Source organism: Pelodiscus sinensis, chromosome 5 (assembly GCF_052426305.1).
Source record: "Pelodiscus sinensis isolate ZL-2025 chromosome 5, ASM5242630v1, whole genome shotgun sequence".
Taxonomy (NCBI): domain Eukaryota; kingdom Metazoa; phylum Chordata; order Testudines; family Trionychidae; genus Pelodiscus; species Pelodiscus sinensis.
In genome coordinates, this window is record NC_143056.1 from 67,755,014 (window position 1) to 67,773,203 (window position 18,190).

Here is an 18,190-nt window from a genome sequence, read left to right on the forward strand (position 1 = left end):
AGGAGAGCATAAATATGTATCGATAGAAGACTACAATTAACTGTGTGCCATATCCCTGGACCAGGCACTTAATTCTGTGGGCCTTAGCTTCCCCATTAGTGAAGTGGGGAGTGAAATCTACTGACTCATGGAGAAAAAGTGCATACATGAAAAATACTGTTGACAGTACACTTGTATGAAGTCATCCCTTTTCGTGCTAATTTAACTTTATAAATAAACAATACCTTTAAAAAAGCAAATCGGCTGTTTGCAGGATCCCTCTCAAGAATGCACCTTTTATTATTACTATGTTTATAGCACTGTAAATGTGCATGGCTTTTTAAACAACATATACTAAAAGGCAAAGTCCTATGTTGAAAATCTCACCCAGACAAATACAATAACTAGAAGAATACTCAATGCATAGGAAGTTAGAAAGATCTTTGATGACAGTCACATAGGGTTTTCACAACAAGGAGTCCAGAGAAGCAGAAAGATGCAATACACACAGGTTGTGGGAGGCTAATCCAAGTATAATACAGCAGTATGGAAGAAAGTATGAAGATGAGGGCATAAGGAGGAGACTAAGCAGAGAGGATAATAAAGCATGCCATAAGAAGCACAGAATTATATTAGATCTGAGATAAAGGCAGGCATGGAGTTACACAGATTCTGGAAGGTAATGATGCAAAGACTGAAATTAGTGCAGGAAAGGCACAGCAGCCAAGAGAATCTCGCTAGAATTTATTATATCTAAACTACTGTTCTGGCAAAGATGCTAATTAAATCCATATTGTGAACAATTGCTGTAAATACTCAATATTATCTCCCCAGAGAATGGGTTAACCAAAGAAAGCCTAGATAAAGGATCCCAGGGTGGAAGGCTGTAGCAACTACAGTTGTATGGCCCTTAAGGGGATTGGCAGACTCTCTAAATACATTCTTTAAATAGGATGGGGACTAGCACAGGACTTGCAGGCTGAATCCCATCTTATTAAAAATAGCTACGGTAGCACTGACATATCATGATGTGGGCCCAGCACACTAATTTTGTCTCCCGATTTCTTTTTCCTTACCTACCTGTATCCCTCTAGATGAGTGTTTCTCAAAGTGAGCCACGGGCCCCCTCTGATAAAGCTTCTAATAGGCTGCTCTTATTTGTTTACTTATTGGCTCTGCAGCCACAGAGCCTCCCCGTCTAAAGAAGGGGAGCTGAAGTTCTTGTAGAAGGGTTGAAAGAACTTGAACTGGTAGGGCCCTACAGGACTGATGGGTGATCTCTGGTAAGCAGTTAATATGAATATAGGAACTTCTATGGTTGTAGTGTACTTTCTCTGTAATGTTTTAGCTTTGGAAAAACTGTGCTGCTCAGAAGGATCTGTGTGGTAACATAACTGTGAGAGGAAACAAAGTGCAAGCCCTGTATGGTTAGGCAGTCTGGGGCTTGATGGGAATAGCACACTATAAGGCAGGAGACTGTGCAGACTTTAAAAAAAAAACCTGCTCAGAAGGTAGTTAGATGCAGGTCTCTATCCAGGAGGGGTGATGGCTAGGAGCTGGAATCATTTAAGTGGGTGCCTTCGTTAGACCACAGAAAGAAGGAGAAAACTAGTATAGTTACCTTTTAACTAGCCCTGTGAACAGGGATTCATTCAACAGACACACAAGCACAACAAGAAACATATCCAGAGCAAATATTGCACTGTGGCACTCCTGCACAGAGCTGTTACAAGATTAGTAAGGGGTTTCTGAAGTACTGACATATTTTCCAGGCATATTACACCTGGAAATAGAAAAAATAACGTATCCACTCTAACACCTGCCTTGCAGAGCATCCTTTGCATTAGGGGAATAATAAAGCTAAATGAAAAAAGGAATCAGCCACTGAAGAGCCGAACATTTGCATACACCTAACAATGCAAAGAACTAAGAAGAGCTTACCACCAAGTGCTAAGAATTAAAAAAAATTGCCACCTGCCTTGACAAAAGTAAAAATATTCTCAATATTTGATGCTGTAGATTAATATTGGCAGTTGCTACTGGATAATTAAAGTAGCTACCTCCCTACATTTTGGATACATGTGGTTGAGAAAGCTGTTTGGGATTAAACATGCAATGGAAGAATATCAATGCCAAAAGAAAGACATTCACAGGACTTTCAGGGATCAGTATATCCCTGATGACATTCTGGTGTACGGATGTGGAGACACTATGGTAGAATCTGTGGCTGACCATGACCACAATCTTATCTGTCTACTAGAAAGAGCCATGCAAGTAAATTTAAAATGAAAGAAAATCTAGGTGAAATTGCCGTAGACTAAAAGCATACATGAGACCCTTAACTGACTTCTCAAGGACTATGAACTGACCCTTGCAAGGTAAAAGCAAGAGAGCAGATGCCCATGCTCAGAGATATTATATGCCTAATCCAAATAATTGCATACATTGGAAAATACATGAGTGAAACCAAATCCTGGAGCACAAGGCCTAGAGGTGAAAGGTGATGGGAGAGAGAGGAAATACTGCACCCAATGAACAGAAGGCCCCATTAAAAATCCAGCTTTTGTCATTTTGCAATGATTGTGGTTTGGTGGTGTCTTTTATTCTAAATTTTTATTTTAGTAGTTACTACAGAAACTGCTGTTGTCAATGTTCAGATTTTAGTGTTAGGAACTTTAAGCCATGAAAGCAGGGCTATGAGAATTACTAATGGCTTGTGCTTCTATCCCCAGTTCCCAACATGTTAATTCCTGCTTTATCTCTCTCATACAACTCCCTGAAAGACAATTTTCTGTAGCGATGTGATGAATACCCAGATCAGAATATTTTACTCCAAGCCACAATACTAATACAGGTTGAACCTCTCTAGCCTGCCATTCTCTGGTTTGGGAACAACCATGGTCCAGCATGATTTTAGTTAGCTTGATGTCTACTTATCGTGGGTATAGCCAAGTTTCCCACAGTCCTATAAAGTTTGTTTACAGCCACCAGTCCTAGCTCTCAGTGTTCTGTGTTATTATTTAGCTCCAGTTACCTCCTAAATTTCTCCTAAGAACCCAGCAAGCAGTGGAAGTGCTGGTCCTGCTGCTAGACAATACTGACTTCCCTTGGTTTGGGAAATTGTTTGGTTCTGGATCAGCACTGGTCAGATCCTGAGGGTATCAGACTGGAGAGGTTCAACAACCTGAACTTAAAATAGTGGGTCATTGCTCAATGAAGGCCAAGTATAATAGAACTTTACTCCCCTTTCTGCTGTGGTACCAAATGACAACCAAAGGCTGTGCTGTCCCATTCTCTCACCCATCCTCTCTCCACCCCATTTACATTGCTCAAGTATCCCCCTCCTGCTCATATCGCTTCTTCCATCCATCCTCTCTGTGCCTACCTTTAGAATGGCAATAAGCATCTGAACTATGATTTAGTATTGACAGATACCAATACTCTCTGTATCTGTGCTCGGTCATTTAAAAAGAAGTGGAATCATCTGATCTCCAATAGAAGTAAAACCAAAAGCACAGGACAGGGAATTCTGCTAAATGCGATGCACAACTATAAGGATTAAAATAATTGGATGGCTCACTTTTTATTATGAGAGAAACATGTTACTTTTCTCATCAAGTTCATGCAATATTTGAACTTATGTTTTAAAAGTGAACATGCTTGAGAGGTCCTTTCAGTTAGGGTGCTTGTTAAAGTTCATTTGTATAGTTTCTCGATTTTAAGAGTTACTCACTGTGAAGCCCTGTTTATACTGTGAAAGGATCTGCTCCTAGAATTTCCCGTTCAGTAAATTACTATAACACTGAAGTAGACACAAGAGATGTCATTCCAGAGATCCTCTTCCTGCAGCAAAACCATGCATCATATGGGAATTAACTGCAAGATCACCTAACTGTTTAGTTGTATTCTTTGCAAAACAAAAAATATATAGTTTTCCCTCTGAATGTGGTTGTGAATCATACAACAAAAATATCCAAGCTCCTCAATACACACTGCACTAAGAATAAATCCATAGAAAACCAATGAATAATTTTGCCGGCTTTGTCAGTTAAGAAAAAAATATAGAATACTAGAACTGGAAGGGACCTTGTGAGGTCATCAAGTCCAGTCCCCTGCCCTCATGGTAGGATCAAGCACAGTGTAGACCATCCCTGATAGATGTCTATCCAAACTGCTCTTAAATCTCTCCAGTGATGGAGATTCCACAACCTTCCTAGGCAATTTATTCCAGTGTTTACCCACCCTGACAGTTAAGAAGTTTTTCCTAATGTCCAACCTAAACCTCCCTTGCTGCAGTTTTAGCCCATTGCTTCTTGTCCTATCCTCAGAGGCCAAGGAGACCAATTGTCCCCCTCCTCCCGGTGACACTTTTAGATACCTTTTAGATGTATGTACTTTTTTCAAGAAAATTGGGACCCTTCCCATTTTTGCTTCTTTATAATATATTAGAAGATTTACCCAATGTTGCTGAGGTCCTTAATTAATTTTTGTTTTTTGGAAAATAAAATGAAAATGTACATGCTTCATTTAAATCATTGCTCTGGGTTGGGACTGAGGATAGGGGATTCAATATGCAGGTTACCTTGGGGAGAGAGGACTACCCCAGCGTGCTCTGACAGCAGCAGCTTGGGGTCAGGTGAGAAGCACATCTCCATGGCTGCTGCAGCTCCAGTGGACACAACCGGGGGAAGGGTGCTTGTCACCCAGCTGGAGCAGATCCATGTTCATCTGCCCCCTGCACTCCCCAGCCAGAGTGAGGAATTCCCATTTATGCATCTCAGGAACACATTGCTCTTTTGACCACTGCAACACAACACAGAGCTCATCTTCAAATGAGTACAGGCAGTCCCCGGGTTACGTACAAGATAGGGACTGTAGGTTTGTTCTTAAGTTGAATCTGTATGTAAGTCGGAACTGGCGTCCAGATTCAGCCGCTGCTGAAACTGATCAGTTTCAACAGCGGCTGAATCTGGACGCCAGTTCTGACTTACATACAGATTCAACTTAAGAACCCCAGGCATCCCCAAGTCAGCTGCTGCTGAAACTGATCAGCGGCTGAAGCCCGGGGCAGGAGCTTCCTGTAGTCAGCCACTGGTCAGTTTCAGCAGCCGCTGACTTGGGGACGCCTGGGGCAGAGCAGCTGGGGTGCTGCTGGGTTGGTCCAGTAGCGCCGCCGCTCCTCGGCGCTACTGGACCAACCCAGCAGCACCCAAGCTGCTCTGCCCCAGGCGTCCTGATTCAGCCGCTGCTGAATCTGACCAGCAGTGGCTGAATCAGGACGCCTGGGGCAGAACAGCTGGGGTGCTGCCCGGTTGGTCCAGTAACGCCCAGAGTGGCGCTACGGGACCAACTGGCAGCGCCCCAGCTGCTGTACCACAGGTGTCTGGAGCAAAGCCGTCGATCACGGGGGCAGCGGGACAGCCCAGACGCGCCGTGGCTGTCCTGCTGCCCTCGGGCTCCGTGGCTTTGCTCTGCTTTGCTCCCCGTCCCCCTGGTCTGCAGACCAGGGGGACGGGGAGCAAAGTGGCGGAACACGCGGGCAGCGGACAGCCCAGACGTGTCTGGGCTGTCCGCTGCCTGCGTGCTCTGCGGCTTTGCTCTGCTTTGCCCCCCCCCTCCCCCTGGTCTGCAGACCAGGGGGATGGGGGGGCAAAGCAGAGCCAAGCCGCGGAGCGCCCGACCAGCTGACAGCCCAGACGCTTCTGGGCTGTCAGCTGATCGCGCGCTCCGGCTTGGCTCTGCTTTGCCCCCCCCCCCGTCCCCCTGGTCTGCAGACCAGGGGAAAGGGGGGGGGGCAAAGCAGAGCCAAACAGAGCCAAGCCGCGGAGCGCGCGATCAGCTGACAGCCCAGAAGCGTCTGGGCTGTCAGCTGGCCGGGCGCTCTGCGGCTTGGCTCTGCTTTGCCCCCCCCCCCTCCCCCTGGTCTGCAGACCAGGGGGAGGGGGAGGGCAAAGCAGAGCCAAGCCTCGGAGCGCGTGGGCAGCGGACAGCCCTGTCCGCTGCCCACGTGTTCCGCCGCTTTGCTTCCTCTCCCTGGTCTGCTGGAGACCAGGGAGAGGAACCCCGTTCGTAACTGCGGATCCGACATAAGTCGGATCCGCGTAACTCGGGGACTGCCTGTATCTATCAAGCGTCCCAAATATTTTTCTGAATTGCTGCTTTCCATGATGGAGTCCCCAGCATTTTGTAGTTATGACCTACATTCTTTACTCCTAGATGTATACATTTACATGTAACCATATTAAAATGCATACTGTTTGCTTGAGCTCAGTTTATAAAGAAATCCAGATCTCTCTGTATTAGTAAACTCCTATCCTCATTATTTATCTCTCCACCATATTTTGGCTCATCTGGAAGATTTACCAGTGGCAGGTTTACATTTTCTTCCAGGTCATTGGCAAATAGTATAGGACTAAGAAATTCATTCCTGTGGGACCCCACCAGAAACTTACCACTTGCTGACAATTTCCCATTTATAATTTCATTTTGAATATTGAAACCCTGTATCTACCTAGTGCTGTACAAAATCTTTTCACTTATCTGACCCTTGGGGTGCATCTACACTGCAGGGCTTAATTTGAAATAAACTACGCAAATTGAGCTAAGTCAATTGTGTATCTTATTTCAAAATAGGAACGTCTACTCAGCACTTATTTCAAATCAGAGCACTCTTACTCATAGACTTTAAGGTAAGAAGGGACCTTATGATCATCTAGTCTGACCCCCTACACAATGCAGGCCACAGAATCTCACCCACCCACTCTTGGAATAATCCTCTCACCTATATCTCAGATATTGAAGTCCTCAAATGGTTTAAAGACCCTAAGATGCAGAGAATCCTCCAGTAGTGATCGGTGCCTCATGCTACAGAGGAAGGCAAAAAACCTCCACGGCCTCTGCCAATCTACCCTGGAGGAAAATTCTTTCCCGCCCCCAAATATGGTGATCAGCTAAACCCTGAGCATGTGGGCAAGACTCACCAACCAGACACCCAGGAAAAGTTCTCTATAACAACTCCTATCATCCCTCTATTGGCCTATTTACCACTGATAGTGAAAGGTCAATTAGTTACCAAGATCATGTTATCTCATCCTCTGACTTCCCTTCTTCCTGTAAAATGAGGGTTACAGGAGTCGGAGTAAGAAGTCCTCCAGCTTGACAGTATTTTGACACTATTTCGAAATAACTACCTGCTGTGTAGATGCTTATAAAATAAATTAATGGAGACTGCCTATCTCCTAGAACTGGAAGGGACCTTGCAAGGTCATTGAGTTGAGTCCAGTCCCCTACCTTCACAGCAGGACCAAGTACAATCCCTGACAAATTTTTGCCCCAAATCACTAAATGGCCTCCACAAGGATTGAACTCACAACCCTGGGTTTAGCAGGCCAATGCTCAAACCACTGAGCTATCCCACCCCCTTAAGTTATTTTGGAATAGCACTAGTTATTTCAAAATAGTGTTGCAATGTAAACGTATCCTTGGAAAGCATTCCACTGTTTCTGGAACAGTACCCAAAAGCAATTAATCCTGGGTGATTTCAGAAAGAAGCTTCATTGGGAATAGTGGAAGGATCATTTTAACCCATTTCTTTTTAATGTTTTTGTTCTCTTTACAATAAACATTAAAACTACACTGAGAGAACTTAATCTGAAATTTGAACTGCACAGATAGCTCCAGTTATATTTTCTCCATAAACTGTAACTTGGCTACATTGTACATAGAGTAGGCATCCTGCTATTAACCTTACTGTGTAAAGGAATAAAAAATTCGATCTATGAGATTGGTGTTATAGTTACTGGGGAAAACCATAATTTTGAATTTCCTGACCTTAGTACATAGATTGCATTAACATAATTTCTTCAAATGAAATGCAAAAAAACCTATCATGATTTATAATTTAAGCCTCTTTAATGGAAGGTTAAGGCTTTCCCAATAAATACCTTGCAAATTTGTTTGACTGCGGCAACTGCAGAGGAGCAAGTAAAATGTATTTACTGAATAATGTGAATGATTTATTTCTTTAAGTGCTGGAATGTAACCAAATGAAAATTGAAATACACTGTTATTGATTCAGGATGGTGCCTTTCAAATTAGGTTCAATAAAGATTTGTGGATTCAATTTGCTATTGATTGCCACTTTGTATTTAGCATAATTTGTTCCACAGCACTTAGTGGCATAAATGGTTGGTCGGAGGGTCAAATCTCCCCTTGTGCCTTAAAGGATGTGGATGTCTCTAATAGAAGTGAGGTGGCTTTGTTGCACCGATGATGGGGGAAGCTCACAAGAGAACAGAGAAGTACAGAGAAGGAGCGATCAGAGAAAAGGAATGAAGCTGGGCTAGTGAATCAAGCACTATCACAGACCAGTTGCACCCACTGAAAAGCAAATGCAAAATGGCTGCAGTATTACAGCCTCAGGACAGTTCAAATTCAGAGACCACATGCGATACCTGGCCCTTACATTTAATCTCTGCTCTCGAGTTATATCGTTCCAATCCCAAAATAAACTTTCACAATAATGAGCTTTTGAAGACATCAAGTCAAAATCAAGAGCCATTAATCATTCATTTTCATGATTTTCTTTAGGTGCTGAAATATCAACACCACTTTATAATGCTCCATCCATTAATCAATGATGTGTGTTTCATAAGACTGTGGTCAGCACCAAGAAAACTCTTACCTGGTAAGACTTGATTACCTGCATCCTGCTTCAAAGACCTTTTAAGACTACACTTGAAAGAGAATCCTCTGAACTGTCATTCATGCTTAAATTCGACACTTTACGCCTAAGTTTGAACAAAGACTTTAATTATCTTACCCATTACAAAGATAGCTTCCCCAATTATCACCTCTAATATCATTAGCTCACAGACATTTACCTCCCTCCCCCACCTCTCCCTTCTGTTCTGAAATTTGATTTGTCCTTTTCATATGTGTTCATTTTTTAATTGTCTCCTTTGGTATATATGGTTGTGACAATTTTCTTCCACTATTTGAGCTGAGGAAGTGGGGCTGGCCCACGAAAGCTCATCACCTAATAAACCATCTTGTTAGTCTTTATTAAAGTGCTACATAGTCCTGTATTTTGTTTCAGCTACACCAGACTAACACGGCTACATTTCTATCACTTACCTGGTAATGTTTTTGATACCATGAGTGAACTATCAATTCATCTAACCACTATTTCTATGGTTAAGTTATCATCAGGTCAGCTCCTAAGCCTGTGCTGAAAGCTAAAAGTCCTGAAAGAAATCCTTAAAAGACAAGAAAAAATGACTGTGGCTGCTTGTACAAAGTGCAGAATTCTTGCTGGCTGCTCTCACTAGCAGTCTGGTCTATTAACCTTTATGCCATCTATTTTAAAGCTCACAACAATGTTTTTGTGATGTTCCAATTTAATAAAATGGCTGTCTCTCTTTTTCCTTTCCTTTTAGCAAGTCTCTGGTGTCCATAAAGCAATGGTTCTCAATTTTTTTTGGCCCACGGCTCACCCTGCTCAACACAAACCTTTCCACGGAACATCAGCCAACCACCCATGATGACAAAATGGGTGCAGGACTGGGGTAAGGGAGGGGGGTCTGAGCAGGATTCCAGCCAATGGGAGCAGGGGGAAAAGCCTCCAGGTGAGCGGTTTCCTGTGCTGCCGTTTCCCCAGTTGAGGGGAGGGAGAGCAGCAGCATGTGGATCACTTCCTCCCCCCACCAGCTAGAACTGGCCTGCAAGGCTTGGACTCACCCACCTTTGCAGCGGGAAGCCAACCTCACGGGGGTTGGGTGGAACATGGACTGGGCTGGACCACCAGCATGGGCTGCCCACTAAGGGGGGGCCAAGCCCTGAGCCCATGGGCCACCTGCAAGACCGTCGCAGATCACTAGGGGTCCACAGACCATACTTTGAGAACCACCGCTGTAGAGAGAAGACAAGCCATGGCAAAAAGCCTCCTTTGATTAAAGGTATATTCCCATTTGAAGCTGGAGCTGTGATTCCCAACTTCAACGTGCACCTGTTTGGTGGCTAATTTGAGCACTATCGCAGCTACACTATTGTTTCTAGAGCTGGGACTCTCACCTCCCAGTTCAACTATAGGCATACCTTGAGAATGAGCAAAATCCTGTTTGCTAGACAGCTCCTTAAAAAACATCAAGGTGTTAGATCTGTTGTCTAAGCCTCCGGCTCATTATACCTTAACTTAATGGTAATCACATGTTCAGTTCCTGGAAGGGTATGTTCAGCCCTTCATTCTTCCATATTACATAGATTAGTGTCAGAATCTCTTACATAATACCTTACAACTCTTGCTATTGTGTAGACATGAAAAATCCCATAATATATTGTAAAAGTTGGCTGCAATATTCTAAGTTACATTTTATTCCTCCCTACTATTCTGTGTTGTGCTGTTCCCTTAACTACTGCTTTCATCTCCAGACATAGCTATTGTCATGTGAAAAAAAAATTACTCATAATTGAAATTATTTTAAAAAAGCGAACTTTAAATTATATAGGGTCAGTCCCTGAGACCTGGAGTATACATTCTTACATCAGCCCCGTATGATTTGTCAGCAGGCTCTGCCGAGGGATGAATAATCTTTAAAGGAGCAGATGGCTAAAAATCAGTTCTTTGGGAGCAATGTATACAGGCACCTTTGAAGAAAGGCTTCCTTACCTCCTTCATAAGCTCAGTGTAGCTATGCCATAAGAATGGCCATAATGGGTCCATCTAGCCCAATATCCTGTCTTCCAATAGTGGCCAATGCCAGATGGCCCAGAGGGAGTGAACAGAACAGGTAATCATCAAGTGATCCCTCTCCTGTTTTCTTGCCATCAAGAAAACCCTGCAGTTTGGTCTGTTTCTCTGTCACAGAGCTGGGAAAGAGCCATATTAGGGGATGAATTGTTTAAATTAGAAAAGTCCTCAATATGGCTGTGAATATTAATGTAGAGTCTGATGCACAACTGTATGGTGGCAATGTGCAGTAGCACATAATACACAAAAGCCACTTCTTTACTCTATAGATGGACAGCAGGTAGAAATAATGCAGAACCTGATAGATATTTAGTCATAGTGCACAACACAACTATTGTTCTTAAATTTATTTTCTTGTTATTTTTATTTACTGGAGATTTATTTGCTGCATATATGGCTGTGTGTGTGCGCGCACACATACTCGTATCCCAACAAAAAGACCTGCAGAAAGTCCACATTTTAATAATTTAGTTTCAAAGACTGGCCCTTTTCATTTACACTTTTACAATCTTGTTTTAATCTACAATATTCCCAAACCCTATGAAAATCAGGCTCTCTGTATCTTTCCTACAAAGGACTGAATAAAGACTTAGCAACCGGCAGGGATTTATTGTACTTGTAGCGCTAAACTCATTCTCCCCCCTTCTTTAATCAAAACTAGCAAGTTCAAAAGGAAAAGGGGGTAGAAGGAATTGCATGTAATGTCAGCATAAGTCTTCAGCTCCTTAGCTTGGTTCATTTGTCTCTTGGCACTAGACCAAAAGAGCTTAGGAGAAGCCCGAAGAAGAAAATTGCAAGCCATGCAGTATGTGTATTGGAACCAACACGTCTAATACTATATGATTCATGGAGGCTTTGGCCCATGCTAAATAAAGACATACAACGTCTTTCCTATTATAGTAGAGTAGATTACATTTCTTATTGTCTAATGTGAAGAGGCATAATAGAGAATATCACCTAATTGTGGTGAAGAAACCCACTTCTCTCTTAACCTGAAATAATTCAAATATAACTTTCCAGTAAGAACCAAATATATCAATACGGAGGCTCAGTCTTTGTGAGCTAATTTACATCAAGTGACTATTGGACACCATTGAATTTCCTGTATAACATTGCATTGCTTGGATCCTTAACTCATTTAATTGTGGGTGGTTTCTTTTTTTTTTAAAGAAAATAATGTACCTGCTTCATTGGAATCATTGCTCTGGGATGGGGATAGGGTTGAAGTGTTCAGGTTGCAGGCTGGTGCAGGCAAAGAGGAAAACTCCAGCCCTCTCTCACTGCAACAGCTTGGAGCCAGGTAAGCAATGCCACTGCAGCTCCAGCAGGCACAGCCAGGGGAGGGATGCATGTTTTTCTGCCCTCTGCACTCCTCAGCCAGGGTGAGGAATGCAGCAAACTGTGCACTATCCCCTCTCTCCCTGATGGGGATGGGGGAACAGCCAGCAACATTCCCATACATCCTTAAAGGGCACCTGGAGGCACCAAATTTTTTCTGTATGGTTTTATGACAAGCAAACCCATTCTAGGCACATCCATTTTCCTGGCACAACCAAACCCTGACCTTGCTTTAACTTATGAAAAAAGGAAGGTGTATACCTAATTTGATGGTCCAAGCTTTTACGGTTTAGGAGGAGTTCTTGAACAAATAGACACAATATATTCAGATAGACAATCTCTCAAATATGTATAAGATATCTGGAAAATCACCAGAAACCCTTTAAGGTTAAATTTGAAATATATAAAAGACCATATTAACCTGACAGTTATTTTGGGAAACTGATTTGAGTTTTGGAAGAGTCTTATTTTATCAACATGGGTTCATTCATCATCAGCAAAAAGAAATGCATATGCAAATTAATCCTTAATTTATTTAGATGTGGGCCCATCACCAAAGCAAAATGAAGCATCCAAACACTGTCTACACTATACGCCCACTTGTGGTACTGAAAATACTGTCACCATGTGATTAATTTCAAGTCCTATATGAGTTCATTTTTTCAGGAAGCAAAACTGTACAAAGAAAGATGGCTCCAAACTAGATGTTCAGATTCACAATTTGACAAGCAGGTGAGTTAGGGAGCTGAGCTATTGGCTTCATCTATTACAAAGACAGGGTCCTGCTGTAAGTTTGGGACAGTTTTATTTTGGATCTCAAAGTTCAGGGATGCTGGATGAGGCTTAGCTAACCTCATGTTGCCAGGATAGGTAGGCAGATGTGCAGAAGAGGGATGTAAAAGTGTGGCTGATTAACTGATTAACGGATAACCAAAGCTTACAGGTTAATGCTATAGACTATACACATTCCCCTCCCCCACCTGCCAGTAAATTTTTTAGCAGGCAGGCCAGCAGCCTGCCTCAGTCCTGGCTTGCAATGGGTCCGGGACCTACCCCTTCTACAGCTCTGCATTTAAAGTATATTAGAAGCCAGCAAAGCAGCCTGGCTCAGTTTTGGCTCATGCTGGATCTGGGAGCTCAGACCACCTCCTAGATAAAGGCTGCTGCCACCCTGTACTGCTGCCTCTTTATCAGAGGCAGCAGCACAGGGCTACAGGCAGCCAGTCCACAAGGGGAGCTGGGTTTTAAACTGGCTCCCCTCACAGACCAGCTCCCACCTGGCACCTTGCGCTGCTGTCTGATACAGTGGTAGCAGCATGGAGTGGAGGGGGTCTTTTTGGTAGTGAAGTTGGAGCGCACTGGCTGCCATCCCTGCCCCCAGGGACTATAGAATAGTTGACTAACCGATAAGAATTCATGAGGTTATTTGACTATTCAATTAACCGATATTTAGCATCCCTAGTGCAGAAGAGCCAGGGAAAGAAGACTCCTTTTCGGAACCAGTCTGTGGAAACTCTTTCAGGCTAACAACATAAGCAGTCCTTCACAGAATGAAAAATACAGAACTGGAAGAGATCTTGAGAAGTCTGCCAGTCTAGCCTCCTGCACCGAGGCAGGACCAAGTCAAACTAGACCAACTCTAATAGGTGTTTATCTAACCTGCTCTTAGAAACCTCCCATGACAGGCATTCCACAACTTCCCTTGGAAGCCTATTCCAGTACTTAACTAGTCTTTTAGTTAGAAAAGTTTTCCTGCTATCTAACCTCAATTTCCCTTACTGTAGATTAAGCCCATTTACTTCTTACCTTATCTTTACTGGCTATGGACAATACTTGACCACCATCTTCTTTGTAACAGCCCTTAACCTATTTGAAGACATATCAGATGCCCCACCCACCCCCTCCTCTTTTCTTAAGACTAAACATGCTCAGTTTGTTAACGTTTCCTCCTAGCTTACGTTTTCTATATATTTAATTGTTTTTGTGGTTCTGCTCTGGACTCTGATTTGTCCACATCTTTTTTAAAGTGAGGCACCCCCAAATTGGACATTCTCCCATTGATGCCTCACCTGTGCAAGGTGAGACAATAACCTCCTATGTCTTGTTAATACATCCCAGAATGAAATTAGTCTTTTTTAAAAAACTGCATCACATTGTTGTCTCTCATTCAGTTTGTGAGCCACTATAATCCCAGGTCTGTAGTGGGCCCCCGTGTGACTCACCTACATAGTAAATAGGAAGATTCATACAGAGCAGATCCCCAGGCCCCATGTCTTACTCTGTGTATTGCTGAGGAATGGATTGCTTCACTATCCCAACTCACGCTGTCCTCCCCACTTGCACACTTTCAAGCACAGGAGACCTTCGTGACTGCAGAATAGGAGCCAATTTTTGTCCTAAACTGCAGTGTTTGGTTTTTGTACTCACATGGAAGAGAAAAGACACTCTGAACTTATTCTCACCATGGTCTCAAGAGTTCCTCTCCACTATGGCCAGCCACAAAAAATGGTTTTGACAGAAAGCCCGCACAGCCTGTGCTGCAGGTGGTAAAATGGTTCTACTTTGCCATTTTAACACACAACTTCATTGGCCAGGAGCACTATTCATAATACATTCTCTCTTTTCCAATTACAAGGGTATATACTCCATCTGAATGCCACTCTATCAAAGAGCTGGCATTCTGATTTCTTTGGGGACCTCTGCATGCACACTAGTCAAAAAATAGATGCTGGCATGTAAAGGAGAAATATACAGCAGTTTAATCTTAGTTTAGAGCTCTAGTCTCAAGTGAATGTTTGTTCACGGCAAGAAAACTACAAGCCAGCTGGCACATGTCAGCAAATTTGGCAGTTTCCGTTCAGAGATGCCCAGGAGTGAAATAAAAGAGATACTACCACTCAAGAGTGATGTGTCATGGCAGAGCTGGGGGGAGGTAGCTTGTATCGCATCTGTCTGCAGTAGGCCTGGTACTGTCGCCCCTGAATATTGGAATGCAAGAGGAAAGCTGCAGGTCAGGGGTGAAAACCCTTTGACAGTTAATATCCTAGAGGTGAGGGGCAGCTGAAATATTAGGGGCAAGTAGACATCAAGTTTGAGTGGAATCTGCAAAACCAGGACTGAATCAGCAGGGATCTGACAGCTGAGAAGCAAAGTGACAATGTTTTGAAAGCAGCATACAGGAAAAGCAGGTGTGTAGTAGGATATTGGTCAAGAATAAAGAGGAATTAATGTGCAAGATGGATCAAGACAGGAATAAACATATGTAGGTCAGAAATCAGATATAGTGGTGGAGCTGTGTGAAGAGAATTGCAGTTCTAGAACAGAAGGATGTTAGTGGGTTACAACAGAGGCATTGAGAGGGGAAATATCAACTCATCTAGATAGTTGCCTAGTTTTACAAGAGGTTACGTCCCTGACAAGTGTTTGTCTAACCTGTTCTTAAAACCTCCCATGATAGGCATTCCACAACACAGCAAACTCAGCACAAATGAAAATTTCATACAAACCAGTTGTTTATATTGCTCTATGTACTATTCACGGAAGTACAAGTACAATATTTATATTCCAATTGATTGATTTTATAATTACATGGAATAATGAGAATGTAAGCAGTTTTTCAGTAATAGTGGGCTTATGACACTTTTATATTTTTATGTCTGATTTTGTAAGCAAGTAGTTTTTAAGTGAGATGAAACTTGGGCATACACAAGACAAAATCAGGAAGTGGGTCTGGCCCATGAAAGCTCATCACCTAATAAACCATCATGTTAGTCTTTAAAGTGCTGCATAGTCCTGTCTTTTGTTTCAGCTACACCAGACTAACACGGCTGCATCTCTATCACTATAGTAGCATATACAGGCAGTCCCCGGGTTACATGGATCCGACTTACATTGGATCCCTACTTACAAACGGGGTGAGGCAACCCCACACTAGCTGCTTCCCCCCAGCAGACCAGGGAGACGTGAAGCTAGCACCCCCTCCCCAGCAGACCAGGGAGACGCAGAGCGGCTTTTCTCAGCAGACACTTCAGCTTGAGAATAAAGGATTGAGGGAAGTGAGGTATGGGAGAATAAAACTGAGCTCTGGAGAAATGTTTGGCTAGAGTTTCCCCTACTATATGTACCAGTTCTGACTTACATACAAATTCAACTTAAGAACAAACCTACAGTCCCTATCTTGTACGTAACCTGGGGACTGCCTGTACTGTGTTGCTGTAGTCAAGAAGTAACCCTATGTGCATTGCAACAGGACTATTGTTAGCTTGACTATAAGTTTGACAGCCTAACTCTAACCCTAACCCTAGGCATTGCTGTTATATTTTCCATGTGTAATTGAATTGGTTGTGAAAAAATAGAATTTCACTGGATTCCTGAAATTAAAATCTTTCCAGGGAAATCTATTCTTAGCATCAAAGGCTTTGAAAGTATGTTATTTTATGCTAAGAATACTAATCAAATCAAGGGTTAAGAAATATACTTAATTTGGCATTGTATTATGACAAAACAATCTTTGCTTTTTTCACAAACATAAATCAGAACAGCATCAATTGGCGGGGGAAGGGGAAGCGCGGGCGAGGGAGAAGAGGAGAGGAAAATGCAGGAGACTTCAGATTAAGCTCTGTTTTTCCCTGCTGTCCATCTTCCAAAGCTCCAGATCACAGCTACAGTTGGCTGAAAATTACAGGCTGAGGCTTCAAGTCCATTGAAAAGAAAAACTGAAAAACACATTTCCCGCATCCTCTCCTGAACAGCTTTCCATGCATTTTGGACTAGGTTCTGTTATTTTAATCACACTCCATTGATTCCATCCCTCTTTACTCAAAAAGTTTGGAATGTGGTTCTCCTCTGAAGAGAGAGAGAGAGAGAGAGAGAAATTCAAGGCGACTATTATATTCTGCTGTTCCTGAACGGAAGCTGAAAAAGGGCAGTGTTCACTCTCTCAGAGTGCTGTCTCTCATGGTGGTGCTTAAAGATAAATATAATCAGCTTAGAGTCGCTGTTATGTCTCCTGATTTTTTCCTCCTTTTACTGGCCTAATGACTAGATCAATTGCTTAATCAGGTTAATGAATATTAACAAGAACAGAGGCGATTTCTCTTAGCGGAATAAGGACTGAGCCATCCTGTTGTTGCACTCGGTATTAGAACTTATAGTATGAATTTAGATAAACTAGATAAAAGGTATTTTCCCTCAGAACAGTCAATACATGCTCCAGTCATAAGCCTCCATTTAGTGTCTTTTCACATCTCGTTGGAGAGTCTTGTTTCTCTTCCATGCTTAATCCTAGCCTAATCCTGCACACAGCTCACTACACTGAGTCATACCTTTCAAACCAGTTGGACTATTGTTTGATAAGAGGTATTTGCAGGACTGAACTCTAAAGCAGTAGCAACCCCCTGTTCTCACTTTGACTCCTTCACTGCTGGAGGTTTGTATTTTACTCCTGTGCTAATCTTGGACAAGAGCCATTGTTTGTGAGATAGAGATATCAAATCATGCTTCCTTTCATCCCTTTGACTGAAACAGCCTAGCCTGAAAGTCTCTAGTCCATCCATCCTTCCTCAAAGTGGATTTTGAAGGCACAGTATTACTTGTGTTCGCAGATGATGCACCATGGGAAAGAACCAAATGCTTGACAATATCTGTACTACCTGTATTTTCTAGTGCTCTTGTTTTCTAATTATATGCTTCTCTTGTTTTACAACAAATCCACAAGCAAGAGGTTTTTATTGACCGGCTAACCTCTCTCTCAAGCCTCAACATATCTTTATTGGCTTCTCCCCATTTACAACAGGATATTGGCTTTTTGCCTTTTTATTAATCATTGTAATGAGTTGATTGTCAGTGAAAGGTGCCACAGATAGTGAAGTCCATTTATCCACAGCACAGGTAAAGCAGCAATGAAAGCTTCCTCAAACTGTCCTGACAATGAGCTTTGGACCTGGCCTGGAAAAATATACTTAGTGCTGAGAAGGTTAAAGGTTTATTCAAAGCCTTGTTTTCTCCTCTGGAATGGTAAACAAAACAGAAAATTAGAACTAGTAGCGGTGATGAGATAGCTGTCCAGTGGGAACTGAACCGAGACCTCTAGCTCATTCCACATCCATAACCAAGAGCATCCATCAC

At 42.7% G+C, this 18,190-nt stretch overlaps 1 protein-coding gene across 3 annotated transcripts in view; it reads right to left on the reverse strand.

The window, feature by feature from the left end:
* Positions 1–18,190, reverse strand: part of RGS6 (regulator of G protein signaling 6) — a 472,365-nt gene that overhangs the window by 144,241 nt on the left and 309,934 nt on the right. The window lies entirely within an intron of this gene.